The 23,500-nt window shown below is 40.4% G+C and overlaps 1 protein-coding gene; it reads right to left on the bottom strand.

Annotated features, from left to right (window-relative positions):
• Nucleotides 1-23,500, bottom strand: part of LOC103346511 (glutamate receptor ionotropic, NMDA 2A) — a 184,126-nt gene that overhangs the window by 108,551 nt on the left and 52,075 nt on the right.

The raw sequence follows: 23,500 nt of genomic DNA, 5'->3' as shown, positions 1-23,500 counted from the left end.
CTGAGCCTGGGGGGGCCCTGGGTCTCCTCAGGTTCAGCCACCAGCGTTGAAGGCGGCTCCTCAAGGCTCTGGGAAGGAGCAGACATGGCTCTGACTCCCACCAGTGCATCGAGGGCAGAAGTGGCGGCACCTGCGGGTGCACTTCTGGGTCAAAGCGCCAGGCACAGGCACACTCCTCACTGGCAACAGGACACACATTGGCATGGAGCTGGATGAGAGATGGAGTAGACAGGACTTGAACTGACTCCCCTGTGGGATACCACAGCACCGGCACACCTGTTCTTACTTCTGAAACTTATTAGCCTTATTACTGTAATATAAATTTAAAATATATTATCTGAAACTGGAAGGAAGGAAAAAGAAGGAAATGAGGCAAGAAAGGAGGGAGGGATGGAAGGGGACTCTGGGAGAGACAATGTTAGAAGGAAAGCAGAGAAAAGGGAATGTGGTTTATTTTTAAATTAGTTTATAAATTATATTGAAGAATTTTTTGACCCTAAACATATACACGCATCCAATGGACACAATATCGATGTTTAATGGAAACTTATAGAAAAAAAAAAAGTACTCACACTACAGAGAAAACGAAAGACACAACCTGCACATTAGTAACATTGTGTATGTGGAAAATTCTAGGACTTTATGAAAATATAAGTATGAAAATGTTTCTATAGAAATAATCTAAAAGTAAGAGTAAGATACAGAGGCCGGCGCAGCAGGTTAAAGTCATGGCTAACGCACTGGCATTCCATATGTGCACTGCTTCTAGTCCCAGCTGCTCCTCTTCCAATCCAGCTCTCTGTTATGGCCTGGGAAAGCAGTAGAAGATGGCCCAACTCCTTGGGCCCCTGCATGCATGTGGGAGATCTGGAAGAAGCTCCTGGCTCCTGGCTTCAGATTGGCCCAGCTCCGGCCGTTGCAGCCATCTGTGGAGTGAACCAGCAGATGCAAGACCTCTCTCTGTCTCTACCTCTCTCTGTAATTCTGTCTTTCAAATAAATAAAATAAATCATTAAAAAAGAGTAAGCTATATAATTCTGAACATATATTACTCAAAAATACCAAATAACACTGCATTGTAAAGAATGACACATCATTTAAGTAACACTTAAGGAAGAATGCGCCTTCCTAATAAATGTCACAGTCTGACACAGAGACACAGTTTAGGGACTCTAAAAGCAACTGGAAATATCTGAGTTGGCAAAAAAAAGCAGTTGTAGAATAGGAAGTATCATGAAGTTTGAATTCCAACAAATTGGGAAGCTATTCCAAGAGCTCATACCGTACTCTTTCTGTTTAAATCCTTTAGGACTCAAGCCATCCCTAGCACCCCAAAATAATAAGAACAAAAACATCATGAAAGCAGCAGCTTTCAAGCAGAGCTGCCTAGAAGGATATGAAAAACACCCATCACGACAATCACCCTCTTTCCACAAACTTTCTCAAGGATGTTCAAGAAGCATTCAGTATTAGATAAATAACAAGAACGAATGTGAGCGAATAACAGACACATTCAAAAGCCAAGAAGCACACGTTTATCAAGAGAGAGTCCTCTTCCGAATTCTGACGTCTACAAGTAGACTACAAGCCACAAAAATCATTCCCAGCCTAAGAAAGGGTCTCCATGTTTCCAAGCCCCTTATCAACCCAGTTTTCTTTTTTTTTTTTTAATTTTTGACAGGCAGAGTGGACAGTGAGAGAGAGAGACAGAGAGAAAGGTCTTCCTTTTGCCGTTGGTTCACCCTCCAATGGCTGCCGCGGCCGGTGCGCTGCGGCCGGTGCACCGTGCTGATCCGATGGCAGGAGCCAGGAGCCAGGTGCTTTTCCTGGTCTCCCATGGGGTGCAGGGCCCAAGCACCTGGGCCATCCTCCACTGCACTCCCTGGCCACAGCAGAGGGCTGGCCTGGAAGAGGGGCAACTGGGACAGAATCCGGCGCCCCGACCGGGACTAGAACCCGGTGTGCCAGCGCCGCTAGGCGGAGGATTAGCCTAGTGAGCCGCGGCGCCGGCCTCAACCCAGTTTTCTTTCAGATAACATCTTCTCCATCTCGCAGTGTTCTGCAGATGCTATCTGAATTCCCTGATTAACTCAGCATCCATTCCCCATCCCTTCTGAACTTCCCTCTACCAGTCCACCCATTTCCCTTCCCTCACTTTTCCTAAGGTTGCTCCCCAGACCCTCTCCCGGGTCTAACACTCTGATACTCCACTAGTTCTTATAAGTTGACCTAACCCTCCTTCATGTTACAATTCTGCTGAAAGTCACCTGACTTCCTCTATATAATCCTTCCATTTCCCCTATCTATCAAAAGATGATGACATAAAGAAATTACCTCATTTCAGCCCCCAACTCCCAAGTGCCTTGCATGTCCCAAGTTCTTCTGTGGCATTTACCCTTATCAGCCCCCCCCAGCAGAGATTCCTTGCAATCTTGTCATCCTTAACCATGAATTCTAAAACCCAAACTTTTATTTCCATATCCCTCAAAAACAGACTTTTGGTGTTTTGTACTCTGAGGCAACAGCACACACTTCTCCTCCCAGGTCTCCCTCTCATTGCCTGGATGCCCCAATATTCCTCCTCTTACCACATTCTTTGACACCTGATTCACTGCAAAACTAGGGGGAACTCATTCCCCAACATCCAAGTGCCCTCATCTTCATTGCACCTAACTCTCCTCTACCCCGCTGGCCCCCACATTTCTTTTACCTCAACCTCTGGGGCTACTCCATTTGATCCTCCCTGTCACGGGATGAAAGTCAACTTCACTGTCCACATGACCCGCCCAGCCGCAGGGAAAGTGGTGTCCCTTCCCTACTCTTTCCCTTGGGCCCCAAGGCTGATGCAAACATGAGGTGGTCATGTCTGCTCACCAGTTGCTCCTCTCCAGGAAGAAGCCCCAAGTGTGTTTAGCAGGAAATCGAGCAGTCTCTAGAAATGGAAGATGACTCGGCAGCTGAACTTCAGCGTCAACTCTGCGTCCAGTTTCATATCCATGAAGATGTCTACAATGAAAATTAATAAACATTAAAGAAATGGAAGAAGATACTAAAAAGTGGAAAAATCTTCCAAGTTCATTCATTGGTATAATTTACGTGATGAAAATTTCAATTCTACCATAAGCAATTTAGAGACACAATGGGATCCCAAAGAAAGGTCAAATGACATTTTGTCCAGATGGAGAGAAGACAATGCTAAAATTCATATGGAAACACAGAACATCCGAAGAGTGAACGCAATCTTATACAACATAAACAAAACTTGAATCATCACAATAACAGATTGCAAGACACAGAACAGGGCAGTTACAATCAAAACAACTGGTATAGTTAAAAAATTGACATATAGAACAATGGAACAAAGAAGAAACTCCAGAAATCATTGCACACATCTACAGTCAATTTATCTTGGAAGAACGAGCTAAAGGTTAATTCCAATTGCAAAGGACAGTTTCTTCAAAAAATGGTCCTCAGAAAACTGGACCTCTATATGCAGAACCATGAAAGAAGTTCCATACTATACACCTTATTAAAAAAGAAACTAAAAATAGTTCAGGGAACAAAATCTAAACCCAATCTCATCAAATTACTAGAGAATATTGGGGAAAACTGAAAGACACTGGCATAGGCAAAGATTTCTGGGAAAAGACAGCAGAAGCACAAGCAATAAAAGCAGAAACAGAAACAGACAAATGTGATTCCCTCAAGATGAAAAGCTTCTGTGCTGCAAAAGAAACACTCAGCAATGTGAAGAGGCAACTGAAAGAATGGGTGAAAATGGTCTGCACACTATGAAACTGATCAAAGATTAATATCCACAAACTACAAAGAGCTCAACAACAAACCAAAAAATCCAGTTAAGAATGGGCAAAGGACATGAACAGGCATGTTTCAAGAAAGGAAATCCATATTCTCCAGGGTGACTGTTTTATAATTCTTTATGTTCTACTCTGGCATGGATGCTTTCCCTGATGAGTTTTATTCAACAAACAAGCATGAAAAGCAACTAGTACTGGGTGACTGTAATTTCACATAAAAGACTCCAACATAACACATTAAATGGAACATATTAACTATAAAAAAAGAAAGGAAATCCATATGGCCAACAGACACATGAAAAAATGCTGAGGATCACTAGCCATCAAGGAAATGCAAAACAAAATGGCAATGAGGTTTCACCAGACCACAGTCAGAATGGCTCTCATACAGAAATCAAAAAATGATAACTGCTGCTGAAGATTTGGGGAATATTTTTTTTTGACAGGCAGAGTGGACAGTGAGAGAGAGAGACAGAGAGAAAGGTCTTCCTTTGCCGTTGGTTCACCCTCCAATGGCTGCCGCGGCCGCACGTGCTGCGGCCAGCACACTGCGCTGATCCGATGGCAGGAGCCAGGTACTTTTCCTGGTCTCCCATGGGGTGCAGGGCCCAAGCACTTGGGCCATCCTCCACTGCACTCCCTGGCCATAGCAGAGAGCTGGCCTGGAAGAGGCGCAACCGGGGAAGAATCCGGCGCCCCGACCGGGACTAGAACCCGGTGTGCCAGCGCCACAGGTGGAGGATTAGCCTAGCGAGCCACAGTGCCGGCCTGGGGAATATGTTACCCTGATCCACTCACTGTTTGGTGGGAATGTAGACTGGTAAAGCCATTGCAGAAGACAGTATGGGAATACCTCAGAAAGCTGAAAATGTATCTACCATACGACTCAGCAATCCCTCCCCTTGGGATTTACCCCTAGGAAATGAACTCAGCAGATTTGAAAGGGTTATCAGTACCTCCACCTTTAGTGCAGCTCAGTTCACAACAGTTAAGATATGGAATCAAACCTGGTGTCCATGAACTGATGACTGGATAAGGAAATTATGGCATATATACACTATGGAATATCACCATTGGGGAACACAGAAATGCTGTCTTTAGCAACAAAATGGATGTAACTGGAAACCAGTATATTCAGTGAAATAAGCCAGTCCCAAAAGGACAAATAACGTATTTTTTCCCTAATTTGCGGTAACTAATAGAGTACCTAAATGTAATGTGTAGGAGACAAAATGACATTCTGCGATAAGATGGTTTCCTATAGTTCTTATCTCACTTTTAAAGAACAGTGCTTTTTTCTTCATACTCCGGTTGAATACAGTTACCATATCATATGTATATGCAGTTAACTGAAAATAGATAATTAGAAGAATTAAGAGTAGAAACAAGAGAAGGAGGAAGAAGAAGGCTAGGAGTGTAGGTTTGAGAGATGGTAGCGTGAAAGAAGTACCAGTATGTATGTTCTGAATCTGTATATAAGAAATACATGAAATTTACATACCTAATATAAAATTTTTAAAAGTACATAATCCTGCCGGTGCCGCAGCTCACTATGCTAATCCTCTGCCTTGTGGCGCTGGCACACCGGGTTCTAGTCCCAGTCGGGGTGCCGCATTCTGTCCAGGTTACCATTCTTCCAGGTCAGCTCTCTGCTGTGGCCTGGGAGTGAAGTGGAGGATGGCCCAAGTGCTTGGGCCCTGTACCCCATGGGAGACCAGGAGAAGTACCTGGCTCCTGCCATCGGATCAGGGCGGTGTGCCGGCTGCAGCGCGCGCGGCCGCAGTAGCCATTGGAGGGTGAACCAACGGCAAAGGAAGACCTTTCCCTCTGTTTCTCTCTCTCACTGTCCACTCTGCCTGTCAAAAAATTTTTTAAAAAAGTACATAATCTCCTAGCCAGACTAACAAAAACGATAAAAACTCCAGTAAATAAAATTACAGACAAAAAAGCAGACATCACAACCAACATCACTGAAACACAAGGTTTCAAAGAAATAGCTTTTCAGTACCATATGCTAACAAACTGGAAAACCAGGAAGACAGGCAGAAATTCCTGGATAACAAGTACACGTAACCTACTAAGATTAATTCCAGAAGATAGAGACATCCTAAAAACAATCATAGAAATCAATGAAAACTAAAACACCCACCAAAAACACTGCTAGAACTGACGAAATAAATAAGTCACAGGTTACAAATAAACATACCTTGTAACCCGCAGTCTTGTCCTCCAGCGCAAGCCCAGCCACCCGCTTCTCCACTTCCCACAGCTAAGCCACCGCCCGCCCCCACGACCGCCCAGCCTGAGGACCTGAGTGTCTACACTGCTCCGAGGAGCCACGAACACACCCCGCCCTCGAGGTCCCAGGCCTCTCATTGTTTCATAAGAAAAACTCACCTTCACTCCTGCACTCTCCGGGCCTGTACCTCTGCCGAAAACGCCGCCATCAGCCGACAACTCCTGCAGCCGACAACATGCCGCCACCGCCGGATACATCTTCTTGCTCTCCACCAGGCCGACTGCGCAAGCGCCAGCCATCTAAGACCCTCCTCTCCCTCCCAGCAAGCACAGCAGCACCAGAAGCGTCCAGGCAGCGTAAAAACGTGGGTGACAGCTGTCTTGTCTCCAGGCTAGAATAGCGGGCCTGTGTTGATCTCAAGTGTGCTCTAGGTAGGTAACCTATTCTGATACAAAAAAAAAAAAAACAAAAAAGGCCTGTTGTTTGCAAAAAAAAAAAAAAATGGATGCAACTGTAAAACCTTACACTTTGTAAAATAAGCCTTTCCAAAAAAGACAAATACTGTATATTCTCCCTGATCTGTGGTAACAGAGTACCTAAAAAGGTGATCTATAGAAGTTATATTGACACTTTGACATATATTGATTTTAAGCAACTCGTCTTGCGGATATAATAATTTTAAACAAACCATGTCTTGCCTGTTTAGGAACGGATTTTTTTTTTTTCAATTCTTTTGACTGTTTGTTGAATTCTTTACTTAGTGTAGGGTTTATATTATGAGTATAAAATAATTGAAAATAGATTTCTCTATAAAATAAGAATGGGAATAGTGGATGGGGGATGAAGAGGGATAGGAGCTGAGGCTGGTGCTGTGGCGCAGCAGGTTAACGCCCTGGCCTGGAGCACCGGCATCCCATATGGGGGCCAGTTTGAGAACCAGATTCTCCGGTTGCGATCCAGCTCTCTGCTATGGCCTGGGAATGCAGTGGAGGATGGCCCAGGTCCTTGGGCCCCTGCACCCATGTGGGAGACAAAGAGGAAGCTCCTGGCTCCTGGCTTCAGATCAGCACAGCTCTGGCCATTGTGGCCAACTGGGGAGTGAACCATCGGATGGGAGACCTCTCTCTCTGTCTCTGTCTCTCTCTGCCCCCCCACCTCTCCTCTCTCTGTGTAACTCTGACTTTCAAATAAATAACTCTACAAAAAAATGAAGAGGGATGGGAGCATGTTTGGGTGGGTGAGTAGGAGGCAGGGAGGTTAGAGTGGGAATATTCAGTGCTTTTAAATTTGTATATATGAAATACATCAAGTTTGAATACTTTAAATCAAAAGTTTCTAGGTAAAAAGAGAGGTAAAATTTTTAATAATTCATGATGAGTGAGATAGCAAGAGACAATTCTCATCTACTGAGTCACTCCCCAAATGCCCTCAAGATGGGACTAAAGCTGAGAAGTGGGATCTTCATCCACGTCTCCCACATGGTTTGACAGGAACTAAGGCCTTGAGCCACCCTCCAGGATATACAATAAGGTAGGCCATAAGTCTCAGCTAATTCAAAAAATATGTAAATCATACCATGCATCTTCCACGACCACATGGAATGAAGGGGCGAATGACCACACCAAGAACATCAAGAACATATACAACCACATGGAGACTGAACATGCTCCTGAATGAACTGTGAGTTATAGAAAAAATTTTAAAAAGATGGAAACGATTAAAGATGACAGTAAAACATATCAAAACTTATGACATACGGAAAAAGAGTATTAAATGGAAAGTTTAGAGAAATTGGTGCCTATATCAAGAAATTGGAAAAGCATCAAATAAGTGAGCCACCAATGTAGTGCCCTTGAAAAACAAATGATATCCATTGCAAAATTATCAAGAGGAAAGAGATAATTAAAATTAGAGGAGAAATAAACAAAATTGAAAGCAAAAAAGAATATGAAAATCAGTGAAATGAAGAACTTGCTTAAAAAATTTATACACTCTTGGCCCAAATATCTTTAAAAAAAAAGAAGACCCCAATCAGTAAAGTCAGAGATGAAAAATGAAAGGGAACAACAGATACTACAGATGATTGAAAGATTTACCCATCAGGAGCTAATACAAAGGACTGTATGCCAACCAATTAAAAAGTCTGTCTCTCCTACTCCGTCTATAATTCTGCCTCACAAATAAATAAATAAAACTTTCAAATAAACCATAGGCTTATTTCAATAGATGCAGAAAAAGCATTTGATGAAATACAACATCCTTTCATAATGAAAACTATACTGAGTATAGTAAGAACATTGCTCAACATAATCAAGGCAATTTATGACAAACCTATAGACAGCATTTTATGAATGGGGAAATGTTGGAAGCATTCCCGTGAAGAGCTGGAATCAGACAAGGATGACAACTTGTGCCCTTGCTATTCAATATAGACCTGGAAGTTTTAGCCAGACCTATTAGGCAAGAAAAAGAAATCAAAGGATACAAACTGGGAAGGAGGGAGTCAAATTACCCTTACTTGCAGATGACAGGATTCTATACATAGGGGAAATAAAAGTCTCTACGGAGAGACTACTAGAATTCATAAAAAGAGTTTGCTGAAGTGGCAAGATATAAAAGTAACACAAAAATCAATAGTCTATATATAAAAAGCCATGGCTGGGAAAGAACTTCTAAGAGCAATCCCATTCACAATTGCTATAAAAAATTAAATACCATGGAATCAATTTAAACAAGGATGCCAAAGATATCTAATATGAAAATTAGCAAACATTAGTGAAAGGAACAAAAGCCACAGAAAATGGAAAAATCTTTAATGTTCAAGGACTAAAATAATCAATATTGTCAAAATGTCCATAGTACCAAAAGCAATTTACAGATTAACGTGATCCCAATTAAAATGCCAATTACATTCTTTACAGATCTAGGGGAAAAAGATGCTAAAATTCAAATGGAAACACAAGAGACCCAGAATAGCTGATGGAAACTTCAAAGCCAGAAGCATCACAATACCAGAATTCAAGACATACTTCAGGACAGTTACAATCAAAACAGCCTGATACTGGCAAAAACTACACATGTGGACCAATGGAACACAATAGAAACTCCAAAACTCAATCCACACATCTACAAATAATAAAAATCCAACCATGTGACAAAGTCAGTCTCTTCAAAAAATGATGCATAAAAGGTGGATCTCCCATGCAGAAGTATGAAAATAAAAACTTACCTTATTCTGATACAAAAATCTACTCAAAAAGGATCAAGGACCCAAATGTACAACCCAATACCATCAAATTCTTAGAGAACATTGTGGAAATGATGCAAGACATTGCCATGTGCAGACTTCTTGGAACCCAGAAGCACAGACAACAAAAGCAAAAACACACAAATGGGATTACATGAAGCTGAGAAGCTTTTGCACTGTAAACAAAAACTCAGCAAAGTGAGAGAAAATATTTGCAAACTATGTAACTGATAAAGTGTTAATTTCCAGCATGTATAAAGTGCTCAAGAAACTCAACAACAACAAAACAAACTATGCAGCTAAGAATGGGCAACAGACTTGAACAGAAATTCTTCAAGAAAGGAAATTCAAATGGACAACAGACACATGAAAAATGCTCAGGATCACTAGCCATTAGGGAAATGCAAAACAAAACCACAATGAAGTTTCACCTCACCACAGTCAGAATGGTTCACATACAGAAAATCAACAAACAAAAAATGCCGGAAAGGATGTGGCAAAACAGTACCCTAGGGACAGACCTGTGCTGTGGTGCACGTGGTGAATCCTCCTCCTACGGTGCTGGCATCCCATATGGGCACCGAGTCTAATCCCAGTTGCTCCTTTTCCAGTCCAGCTCTCTGCTGTGGCCTGGAAAAGCAATGAAGGATGGCCCAAGTGCTTGGGCCTCTGCACCCATATGGGAGTCCAGGAAGAGGCACCTGGCTCCTGGCTTTGGATCAGTGCAGCTCTGGCCGTTGCAGCCATTTGGAGGGTGAACCATTGGATGGAACACTTTTCTCTCTGTCTCTCACTCTCACTGTCTGTAACTCTTCCTCTCAATTATTAATATAATTATAATATTAATATTATTAATATTAATAACACATAATAATAATATAATAATAATACAGTACCCTAATCCATTGGGAATGTAATCTGGTGAAGCCATTGTGGAAGACAGTATGGAGACACCTCAAAAGGCTGAAAATAGATGAATCATATGAACCAGCAATGCCACTCATGGGAATTTACCTAAACAAATTGAAATCAGCAGATGAAAGAGTTATCTGTACCCACATGTTTATGGCTGCTCAATTCACAACAGCTAAGATATGGAATCAACCCAGATGTCTATCAAATGACGATTAGATAAAGAAATTATGGAGGCCAGCACAAAGTGGGTTAAGCCTCCTACTTGATGCACCAGCATCCCATAGTTGTGCCTGTTCGAAGCCTGGATGCTCCCTGATGAAGGCCTAGGAAAACAGTAGAAGATGGCCCAAATCCTTGGGCCCTTGCACCTGTGTGGAAAACCCAGAAGAAGCTGCTGACTCCTGGCTTCACATCAGCCCAGTTCTACCCATTGCATCCATTTAGAGAGTGAACCAGAAGGAAGACCTCTCATTCTCAGATGGAAGACCTCTTGTTCTCTATCTCTCCCTCTCTCAACTCTGCCTCTCAGAAAAATAAATCTTGAAAAAAAGTAACTGTGGTATATATACACTATGGAATGCTATTCAGCAGGAAAAAATGCAATGAAGTCTTTTGCAACAAAATGGATATAACTAGAAAACATTATACTTAGTGAAATAAGCTAGTCCCCAAAAGACAAATCCCACATGTTGTCCCTGATCTGCGGTGACTAAGAGAGTATTTAACAGGTAATAATGTGTAGGAATAAAATGAGTATTTTGAGATATGATGCTTTCTTTTACAAGCCTTGTCTCACTTTGAGGAACAATTTATTTTCTTCATACTATTTGTTGAACTTTTTACTTAGTGAATAGTGACTATTATGAGTATAAAGTTACCTGAAAATATTTTTCTATTAGAATTAACAGTGGAAACAGGAGAGGGAAGAGGAAGAAGTATGGAAGCATGGGCTAGAGGAAGCGTTGGGTGTGAAGAATCAATACGTTCCTGAATATGTATATGGCAAGTACATGAAATTTGTTTACCTCACATAAAATTTTTAAAAACTAAATCAGTCTCTAACAAGAATGACAAAGAAAAAAAGAGAAAAAAACCTCAAAACCTCAAATAAATAAGATTAGATGAAAAAGCAGACAGTATAATCAACACTACTGAAATACAAGGCTTCAAAAGAAACTGCCATTCAATACTATATGCTAATAAACTGGAAAACTGAGAAAAATGGAGAAGTTTTTCAATACAAGTAACTTACCAAATTTAATCCAGAAGATAAAGACAATCTAACAGACTCACAAAAAGTAATGGCATTGTAGCAGTAAGCAAAATTCTTCCATCAATAAAAAACCCATGACTTGATGGCTTTACTACCCAATTCTACAAAACATTTAAAGATAAACTCCAACAATCTTCAGACTATTTGGAAACACTGAACAGGATGGAACACTGTCAAACACTTTTTAGGAGGCCAACATCCCTTTGATGCCAAAAACAAACCAAGACACAAAATGGAAAGAATACTACAGGCGTATATTCTTGAAGAACATAGATAAAAAGATTCTCAACAGAGTACTAAATAAACAATTGAAAACATCAAAAAACTCATACATAACTATCAATCGGAATTGATCCCAGAAATGCCATGGTGGTCCCATATTTTCAAAACAATAAATATCATAAATTAATCAACATAATAAAAGAATAAAAACCATACTCTCATTAGATGCAGAGAAAGCATTTGATATGATTCATTACCCTTTCATGGCATAAAAAAAAAAACCTCCACAAATTAGGCATAGAAGGAACATGCCTCAAAAACATAAATGTGATACTTGACAAAGAATCAGCCAATATTATAGTGAATGAGGAGAAGATGAACGCATTTTGTCAAAATCTGTAACAACACAAGGACATCCACTCTCACCACTCTAACTGAATACAGTACTATACATTTTCACATTTTTTAAAGATTTACTTCATTTTCTTGGAAGGCACAGTTACATACAGAGAGAAGGAGAGAGAGAAGGAAAGAGATCTTCCGTCTGCTCACTTCACTCCACAAATGGCCACAACAGCCAGGGTTCATCCACGATGAAACCAGGAGCCAAGAGCTTCTTCTGGGTCACCCACAAGGGTGCAGAGGCCCAAGCACTTGGGCCATCCTCTGCTACTATCCTAGATGCATTAGCAGGGAGCTGTATCAGAGGTAGAACAGCCAGGATTTGAACCAGAGCTTGTATGTGATACCACAGTGCCAGCCCCATGTTTTATTCTTAAACTTCTTACTTGATGAAACATTTACCAAAGTCATGTCATCAATGTTTTTCATAAGGTTTATGTATTCATTTGCCAACAGAGTGAAAGAGGCACAAAGAGAGATCTTCTACCTGCTGACTTACTCCTCAAATGCCCCCAAAAGCCAGGACTGGGCCAGGCAGAAGCCAGGAGCCAGGAACTACATCTCTGTCTACAATGTCGGTGGCAGGAATGTTGGGCCATTGTTTGTTGCCTCCCAGGTAAATTACCAGGAAACTGAATTGGACATGGAGGACCTGGGACTCATACCAGGCAGGTTGATGCAGGATGCTGACATCCCAAATGTCAGATTAACCTGCTGTGCCTCATGCCCACCCATTTCTAAACTTTTCTGATTATTTACTCCATTTAGTCGAGTTGGGATGCTGTAAGAAAACGCATTACACTGAGAAGTTTGTAAACAACAGGAATTTATTACTCACTCTTTTGGAGGCTGTTAAGTCCAAGATCACAGTGTTAGGGGACTTGGTGTCTGGTGAAGCTTTGCTCGCTAATGTCTGTGTGCCCTCATGTGGCAGAATTGCAAAGGGGTAAACAAGCTGCTCCATCAAGCCATTCTTAAAAGGGTGCTGTGGCGTAGTGGGTAAAGCCACCTTCAGGTAGGCATCCCACATTGGCATGGGTTTGAGTACCAAATGCTCCACTTCTGATCCAACTCTCTGCTGCGGCCTGGGAAACCAGTGCCAGTGGAAGATGGCCCAAGCCCTTGGACCCCTGTACCCATGTGGGAGACCTGGAATACACTGGTTCCTGGTTTCTGATTGGCTTAGCTCTGGCCATGGTGGCCAATTGGGGAGTGAACCAGCAGATGGAAGTCTTTTCTCTCTGTTCCTTCTTCTCTCTGTCTGTAACTCTGCTTCTCAAATAAGTAAATAAAACCTTTTTTTAAAAAAATAAGGGCAGTGATAGCATTCTCAGAAGATCTGCCCTCATGATCCAGTCACCTCCCAGCACCCCTGCTCCTAAATAACAACACATTGAGTATTACATTTCAACACATGCATATTGAGGGACACATCATTTAGCAATAGCTACCCCAAATCATTTCTTATGAACCCCCAATGAGTATTTAATTATAAAAACTCATTATAAAGCTTGTAAAATATGCCTTAAAATACTACAGATGATATGATTTTGTAAAGATAACTTATATTACTAATGTATTTTTACCTGGCAACCCCAAAAAGAATCTGAAACTACATAGATACTAATGGGAGAATTCTAAGATTGGCCATATGCACTGTGCAATAAGACCACTGTTTTAGTCCTGCTCACTGGTCATGTGAATGATTTGGTGAAAATTTACCAGTGGTTGCATGGTTGATATTTTTTCAGTTCACAAATTATTGTCAAGAATCAGTTTAGGGGCCAGCGCTGTGGCATAGTGGATGAAGCCACCACCTGCAGTGCTGGCATCCCAAATGGGGCACAGGTTCGAGTCCCGGCTGCTCCACTTTCAATCCAGCTCTCTGCTACGGACTGGGAAAGCAGAAGATGGTCCAAGGCCTTGGGCCCCTGCACCAACAAAATGTGGAAGAGCTCTCTCTCTCCACACCCCCACCTCTGCGTCTGCCTCTGTCTCTCTGTAACTCTGCCTTTCAAATAAATAAATAAATCTTTTAAAAAAGAATCAGTTTAAACCAAGGGTACATTTTTCAAGGTCTTTAATATAGAAATTGGATATCATCAATGAAGCATATCATAGTATTCTTTATATAGAAATTTGTAAAAAGAGATAAAATTGACATTGTATTCGGATAAAACTTTTGATTCCAAAAGAAGACATAGCAATCATAAATATTTATGTACTGAATACAAGACCACCGGTTATATATAGAAAGTACTATTAGACCTAAAGAAAGAGACACACTCCTAGACAATAAAAGTGGGTGACTTCAACAATGCACTCTCATCAATGGACAGATCATCTAGATAGAAAATAAGTAAAGACACATCAGAGTTGAAACATAACATCAAACAAATGACCTAACAGACCAAAAGCTACATTCTATTCACCACATTGAACATTTTTTCAGGGTATACCACACATTAGGCCACAAATCAACTCTCATTTAATTTGAAAAGACTGAAATCCTATCAAGTAACTAGAAATAAACAAGAACAACAACAGAACACTCAAAAAATGTATGGAAATTAAACAAGATGCTCCTGAATGAACAATGGGACACTGAAGAAATTTAAAAGGAAATAAAATCGTTCTTGAAATAAATGAAAATGAAAACACAACATATTAACTCCTGTGAGTTACAGCAAAAGCATTATTAAGAGGTAAGTTTATAGCATATAGTGATTATATTAAAAAAGAGAAATGTTTCAAATTAAACATCTAATGATGCATCTCAAAAACTTAGATAAATAAGATCACAACCTTTAACCAGAAGGAGGTGAGAAATAATATATGTCACAGCATGAATAAATGAAATTAAAAAAGATCAAGAAATCAAAAATTCATTTTGAGAATATAAACAAAAGAGAAACTCCTCAGAGGGGATTCCAACATGGAGGAATAGGGAAAGGGAGGACTGCTATAGGCTAGGATAAAATAGAAAAAAAGGCAAGAAAGTGCATTCTCAGGGGAGACTGGAGATTCTGTAAGAGGAGGAGAGATGCTGTGGATCTGTGTGGAAGCTGCAACAAGCACTGATACAACACAAGACCCAGCAGGTGAGAGCTGGAGAAAGTGCCGGCTCTGAAGACCAAGGTGAGATCAGACTGCAGTAGCCCATGCCACTGATGAAATAGCTGCAGAGACAGCCTAGCAGACTACACTGTCTTGGGGTGTGACTTGGACCCTGAGGGTAACGAGTATCCCCTAACCCAGCAGAAAAGAGAGACAATTTCTCCCCATCCCCTCACAACAGCCCCCAACAACCAGCTCAGAGAGGGCAGTCACCATATTGGATATGCTAGTAGCTGCAGCAGCTCTTGTGCAGGCTCCCAGCAACAGTCAGGGAAAAGGCGCCATCTTGTCTCAAGTAGCAACAGCCCAGGTGCACACACCCAGCAACAGGCAGGGATAAGGAGCCATTCCGACATCATCACTAGCTGCAGGGACTCTTCTAAGTGTCCATAAACTGGCGGGGAGAAGCATGATTGTGAAACAAGCAGTGCTGTGGCCAGCAGCTCTTGTGGACATGTATGACCAGGGATTTCACCACAGGGAAAAATCTGTGTTCCCCACCGACTTCCAATCTGCATGGAAAGACTGACAGGGGGCTGGGAACACACCTATGATTATCATGAGCCCTTAGCCTCTCAACATAACGCAGGCTCTGGAGCTCAAACTGCCTAAGTGGAGCACCCATAGGCAACTGGCTCTCAGAAGTTCTCAGCCTCTCCAAGGACAGAACAGGTTAGTGCGGTGGAGTGGGTCTTCTGCACCCTGTGTCTATGGGAGCCCTGGTACTGAGACTGTGGGAACCCAGGCATGCAGGAGAGGGTGCACGGTGTAGCTGGTTTCTGGGAAAATACTTGGGTAGCTCCATAAGCTCAGCACCCTGGCTGCCTGGGGTGGGTCACTGCAGCAGGATCTGTGCTCACACTGAACACTGCCAGACCCTTTGTGGCAATCATGCAGAACCGCAGAACCACAGAACCACAGATGAGAACAGCACCCACTGAGGGTTAACAACAGAATTCATGAGGCAAATCTCTGGAAAATTAACAAACAAAAAAATGAAGAAGAAATTAGAAAAGTGAAAAATAGGGTTGGAGATGTATGGGATACTACCAAATGACACAATATAGGGTCTTAGGGGTTACTGAAGGCATGGAAAGAGAGAATAGATTAGAAGGCCTCTTAGTGAAATAATTACAGAAAACTTCCCGAATTTGGAGAAAGTATGTCCAAGTACTAGAAACACAAAGCACTCTTAATATACATGACCAGAAAAGACCTTCACCATGGCATATTATAGTCAAATGCTCCACAGTGAAACATAGAGAAAAGATTCTAAAATGTGCATAAAGGGAAATGTCAGATTACTTTCAGAGTATCTTCAATTAGACTCAAAGCTGACTTCTCATCAGGAATTACTACAAAGAGCTGTAGCCCAACACATCAGGAAACCTAGAAGAAAAACATTCCTGGACACACACAACCCACCAAAATTGACCCAAGACACAGAAAAACCTAACAGATCAATAAACAAGACACAAATTGATTCAGTAATAAAGACACTCCCAACAAAGAAAAACCTAGAATTGGACGGTTTCACTGCTGAATTCTATCAGACATTTAAAGAAGAACTAACTCCATTTCTTCTCAAGCTATTCAAAACAACTGAAAGAGAGGGAAGCCTTCGAAACTCCTTCCATGAAGACAGTATCACCTTAATTCCTAAATCAGAAAAAGATACAACAGAGAAAGTACACACAAATGTCCCTGATAAACACACACAAAAATCATCATCAAAATACTAGCCAATTGAATCCAAGAACATATAAGAAATGATCATTCATCCGGACAAAGTGGGTATTATCCCTGGTACACAGCAACTATTAGCATTCACAAATCAATGTGATACACCACATTAACAAAGTGAAGAACAAAAATGATATGATTATCTCATTAATAGCAGGAAAAGCATTTCATAAAATACAACACCCTTTCATGATGAAAACCTGAAGTAAAAAGGGTATATAGAGGATCCAAAACACTCTACTCAGAGATTATTAGAACTCATAGGAGGTCCCAATATGGCAGAGTAGGGAGTGAGCTTAACTCTTTGCTTCTAGCCCAGGAGATGATAGTTTAAAAAATGTGGAGAGAGTGTAATCTTAGGAAAGAATTAGTGAGTCAATGGCAGAGGAAACTCTACCGAAATTAGAGAGACAGGTGGACCTACATGGCAGGCATGGATGCACATTGCTCAGGACTCTAGCCTACCCAGCCAAGAGCCTATGGACCAGCACTGGAAAGTGAAGTGAGACAAAACCACAGCAGACCAAGCAGTGGCGAAAATGCTGCAGAAAGAGTCTAGAGGGAACCAGGCTTGGAGCCCCATGGGAGATACTGTACTAGACAAACTACAGGAAAAAAAGAAAAAGAATGGGATGGACACGTTTCTCTCTCCCAAATCAGTTTACAACAGCGTCCTGTAACATGCCAGTAGAAGGGTTCCATTTCAGAGATACATCACAGGTGCACCAGCTCGTATCTCTGCCCAGCAACCAGCCAAGTGGAGACTCCTGATTCTGGTGTGGAGAACTAACAGGGGGCCGATAGCTTGTGACTGTGTGAGGTGCCTGTATTTGGACAGGGAAAAAAAACTGAGGGTGTGTGGGAAGACTCACAGTGTGGCTAGGACTTTGAGCAGTTACAGTGGGAGACTCCATATGCTCAGGGTTTCCTGGTTACCTGGTGAGAGATACTGCTAGGGAAACTGATCTTTCACTGAGGAATGCACAGATCCTTTGTGTGGACCTTGGGACAGAGCGGATAAATATAATACAAACTTGGGCTAGCACTCTAGCCTGGGTCTCCATTGAGGAGAGGAGCTCAGCTGCACAGAGTAAATTCCCTTTTGATATGAGAGAGAGAGAGGGAGAGAGAGAGAGAGAGATTTGCCACAACAAACCTGGGTGTGTCACCTTGGGCATTCCCTTATCCCTGGAGAACTGAACAGAGCTCTCTGGCCACACCCACTATAAGCCTCTAGATATTCACTAAGAAAACCTTCCACTTATCTACACAGTCATAGTCCAAAGATAAAAGTTGCCACAGCAAAAAAAAAAAAAAAAGGAGAGAGAGAGAGACAGACAGAGAAAGAGAAAACCAACAAGTATCTCCACAAATGCCAAACAATAAATACACCAATTCAAGAAACAAGAATAAGAAGACAATATGATGCCCCCAAAAGAACAAGACACTTTGGAGCCAGAACTGTGGCATAGTGGGTAAAGCTGCCATCTGCCGTGCCAACATCCCATATGGGTACTACTTCGAGTTCTGGCTGAACAATTTCCAATCCAGCGCTCTGCTCTGGCCTGGAAAAGCAGTGTCAAAAGTCCTTGGACCCCAGCACCCACATGGGAGATCTCCATAAGCTCCTGGCTCCTGGCTGCAGATTGGTGTACAACGGCCATTGTGGCCAACTGGGTAATGACAAGCTGATGGAAGACTTCTCTCTTTCTCTCTCTCTCTCTCTCTCTCTCTCTCTCTCTCTCTCTCTCTCTTTCTCTCTCTCTCTCTGCCTTTTCTTCTCTCTCTGTGTAGTGCTTTCAAATAAATAATAAATAAATCTTAAAAAAACCATGAAACTTCAATACTAGATTGTGAAGATGATGATATAAAAGAAATGAAGAAATGGAATTCAAAAAATTGATCGTAAAATACATAGAAGTAATCAGAAGCAAATGCATGAACTACTGAAATCCATATTGGACATGAAAGAAAATTTGTCTCATGAAATTGAGATCTTAAAGAGAAATCTCAATGAAATGAAAAATGCAACAGAACAAACAAAAATGCAGTGGAGACCTTTAACAATAGAATTGATGAAGCATAAGAAAGATATCAGCATGGAAGACCAAGCACCAGAAACTATATCATCAAACAAAAGAAAAAAGAGGAATTTAGGAAACAAAAACAATTCCTTATTAGAATGCGAACATGAAGAGATTGATGCAATGCTGTATAGGGAATTTGAAAAACTGATTGTAGGTTACTTAGAAATCATCAGAAGTAAATCCACGAATTAAAGAAATCCAAAGATGACATGAATGAAAAATTTTCCCATGAAATTGAAATTTTAAATAGAAATGAAATGAAATGAAATGAAATGTTAGAAATCAAGAACTCAATAGCTCAAATAAAGTACGTGGTGGAATATCTTAACAACAGGCTCAGTGAGTCAGAAGAAAGAGTATCTAACTTAGAAGATAATTTTCTTGAAATTTTACAGTCAAACCAAAAATATGAAGAAGAAGAAATCAGAAAACTTAAAAACAGTCTTGGAGATTTTTGGGAAAATATCAAATGACCAAACATACAGGTCTTAGGCATTTATGAGAAAGAGAGAACTGATGAGAAGGCCTTTTTAGTGAAGTAATTACACTAAACTTCCCTAATTTGGAGAATGAAAGGGACATCCAAGTACAGGAAGCACGCAGATCTCCTAATAGACATAACCAGAAAAGATCCTCACTACAACATATTGTAGTCAAAAACTCTACTGTGAAACAAAGATTCTAAAATGTGCATAAGAGAAATGCCAGATAACTCTCAGAGGATCTCCAATTAGACTCACAGCTGACTTCTCATCAGAAACTCTACAGGCTAGTAGAGAATGGCACAATATATCCCAAGTCTTAAGAGGAAAAAAAAAAAGGTCAACCCAGAATACTGTACCCCACAAAGCACTCATTTATCAATGAAGGGGAAATGAAAACCTTCCAAAACAAAGAAATTGAAAGAACTTGTCATCATTCATCCAGCCTTACAAAAGGAAGCGCTTACTTAAGGAAGCACTACACACACGAATATACAAACATGGTCATCACTATGAAAAAAGGTGAAAGCAATTCCCCAATAAAACAACAAAGGAAATCCACAGGAAAAACAGGAATATTTATGGGAAAATGGTAGGGTCAAGTCATTATCAACAGTCACCTGGAATATAAATGGTCTCAACTCTCCAGTTAACACACAGACTAGCTTAATGGGTTGAAAACAAGACCCATCTATTTGTGCCTACAACAAACAAATGTCACCTACAAGGATTTGCACAGACTGAAAGTGAAATGATGGAAAAAATTATTCCACACTAACAGAAACCAAAAAATAAAAATCGGTGTAACCAACCTAATATCAGAAAAAATAGACTTTAACACACAAACTGTTAAAAGAGACAAAGAAGGACACTGTATAACAACTGAGGGATTAATTAACAGATGTGACTATAGTAAAGATATATGCACCCAATAATTACAGGGCATCTGAATACCTAAAATAAATGGTAATGGACCTAAAGGGAGTAATGCACTCCAACACAATACAAATGGGAACGTTCAATACCCCATGTTCAGGAATGGACAGACCAACCAGATGGAAAATTAGCAAAGAAACAACAGAGTTCATTGACATAAGAACAGAAGCGCCTAATAGATATCTATAGAAATTTTCATTCTACAGTTGCAGAATACATATTCTTCTTACCAGGGCATGGAGCTTTCTCTAGAATAGGGCACAGAATAGGCCATAAAGCATGTCTCAGGAAATTCAGAAAAATCAAAATCATATCATACATCTTCTCTGATCACAATGGGCTGAAACCGGAAATCAAAAACTCAGGAATCTCCAGAACACATATTAACATGTGGAGACCGAACAAAATGCTCCTGAGTGAACAGTGGCTCATAAAAGAAATCAAAAGATAAATCAAAAAATTTCTGTAAAACGAATGAAATGACAATAGAAAATATCAAAGCTTATGGGATAAAGTAAAAGAAGTGTTAGGAGGAAAGTTTATACCAATTGGTGCCTAGATCAAGGTATTGGAAAGGCACCAAATAAGTGAGCTATCAATAGCTCTCAAGGATCTAGAAAAACACAGGAAATGAACCAAAAATTAGTAGCACAACAGAAATAATTAAAATTAGTGAAGATATTAACAAAATTGAAATACAAAACACAATACCAAAGATCAGTAAAAAAAGCTGCTTTTTTGGAAAAAAATAATATACCATCAGGCCAACTAAACAAAAAGGGAGAATACCCAATTCAACAAAATTAGAGATGAAAAAGGTAGCACAACAACATATACCATAGAAATAAAAGGAATCATCAGAAATGATGACAAGAAACTGTATGCCAACAAATTGGAAAACCTAGAAGAAATGGATAGATTCCTGGACATATACAACATACCTAAACTGAGCCATGATGAAACAGAAAACCTAAACAGACCATTAACCAAGAAGGAAAGTGAATCAGTAAGATCTTCCCAATAAATAAAAGCCAAGGACTGGATGACTTCACTGCTGAATTCTATCAGACATTTAAAGGAGAACTCACTCCACAATTCTTCTCAAGCTATTCAAAACAAATTCATTGGTGGGAATCCTCCAAAACTCCTTCTATGAATCCAGCATGATTCAATTCCTAAATCAGAAAAACATACAACAGAGAAAGAGAATTACAGAGCAATTTCACTGTTGAATATACACACAAAAATCCTCAGCAAATGCTACCTAATCAAAAACAACAGATCAGAAAAATCCTTCACCCAGACCAAGAAGGATTTACCCCTCGAATGCAGGGATGGTTCAACATTAGCAAATCAAACAATGTGATACACCACATTAACAAACTGCGGAACAAAAACTATATGATTATCTCACTCAGTGCAGAGAAACCATTTAACAAAATACAACACCGTTTCATGATGAAAACTCTAAGCAAACTGGGTACAGAAGGAACATTCCTCACCACAATCAAGGCAATTTATGACAAACCCGGACAAGCATCCTACTGTATGGAAAAGTTAGATGCACTCTCACTAAGATGCAGAACCAGACAAGGATGCACACTTTCATCATTGCTAATCAATACAATCCTGGAAGTTTTACCAGAGCCAACAGAAAAGAAAAATAAATTAAAAGGATAAAATTAGGAGGGAGGAAGTCAAATTATCTCTACTAGCAGATGACATGATTCTGTATGTAGTGCATCCAAAAGACTCCAATAAGAAACTACTGGAACTCATAAAAGAGTTTGGTAACGTAACAAGATATTTAAAAAAACAGAAATTAATAGCCTCTGTAATACCTAGACAATGCCATGGCTGAGAAAGAACTTCTAAGATCAATCCCATTCACAACAGCTACAGAAAAATGAAATACCTTGGAATAAATTTAACCAAGGACAGCAACTAAATCTAATATGAGGATTACACAACAATAAAGGAAGAAATAAAAGAAACAAAAATGGACAAATCGTCCATGTTGGTAGATTGGAAGAATCATTATCATCAAAATGCCCACACTACCAAAAGCAATTAATAGGTTCAATGTGATATCAATCAGAATACAGATCTAGAAAAGAGATGCTTAAATTTATTTGGAAACACAGGAGACCCCAAAATGCTAAAGCAATCTTAACAACAAAAACAAAGCCAGAGGCATCACAATATCTGATTTCAAGGCATACTATAGGACAGTTGTACAGCCTGGTACTGGCACAAACAGATGGATAGACCAATGGAGCAGAACAGAAACTCCAAATATCAACCCATGCTTCTACAACCACCCTGTCTTTGACAAAGGAGCTAAAATCAATGCCCAGAGCAAGGAAAGTCTCTTTAACAAATAGTGCTGGGTAAACTGGATCTCCACATGCAGAAGTATGAAGCAAGACCTCTACCTTACAGCTTACACACAAATCCACTCAACATGGATTAAAGATTTAAATCGACAACCCAATACCATCAATTTCTTACAGGACATTCAGGAAAACCGGCAAGACACTATCATAGGCAAAAACTTCTTGGAAAAAACACCAGAGCACTGGCAATCAAAGATAGCATTTACAAATAAGATTACATAAAATTGAAAAGATTCTGCACTGTAAAAAACACTCAACAAAGTGAAGAGCCAACCAACAGAATGGAAGAAATTGTTTGCAAACTATGCAATTAATAAAGGATTAATACCAGATATATAAAGAGCTCAAGAAACTCAACAACAAAGCAATCTAGTTAAGAAATAAGTGAAGGAGATAAACAGACATTTTTCCAAAGAGGAAATCCAACAGACACATGCAAAAATGCTCAGGATCACTAACCTCAGGGAAACGCCACCCAAAACCATGGTAAGTTCTCACCTCACCTCCATTAGAATGGTTTTCATATAGATATCAACAAACAACTAATTGCTGGTGAGGATGTGTGGAAAAAGGTACCCTAATCCACTGCTGGTGGGAATGTAAACGGATACAGCCACTGTGGA

The sequence above is a fragment of the Oryctolagus cuniculus genome, chromosome 19 (genome assembly GCF_051225735.1).
Source record: "Oryctolagus cuniculus isolate XC-2025 breed Fujian yellow rabbit chromosome 19, ASM5122573v1, whole genome shotgun sequence".
NCBI lineage: Eukaryota > Metazoa > Chordata > Mammalia > Lagomorpha > Leporidae > Oryctolagus > Oryctolagus cuniculus.
This window is presented reverse-complemented; position numbering and strand designations above follow the sequence as displayed.